Consider the following 207-nt stretch of genomic DNA (forward strand, 5'->3'; position numbering starts at 1 on the left):
GACTGACGACGCGGATTACCAGTGTTTTATTTTTAGTTGTCTAAGGAGAATTTTGAAAGGTATGGAAACGGAATGGAAAATTAGTATTTTTCCGACGATAAACAAAGCAGGCACACACACTCAGTCGCGCGCACACATTTACGCTTATGTAAGCAGAAAGAAACACACAAAATGAGGTAATTACTTATCACATATACAGAAACTTTG

Source organism: Penaeus monodon, chromosome 30 (genome assembly GCF_015228065.2).
Source record: "Penaeus monodon isolate SGIC_2016 chromosome 30, NSTDA_Pmon_1, whole genome shotgun sequence".
Lineage (NCBI taxonomy): Eukaryota > Metazoa > Arthropoda > Malacostraca > Decapoda > Penaeidae > Penaeus > Penaeus monodon.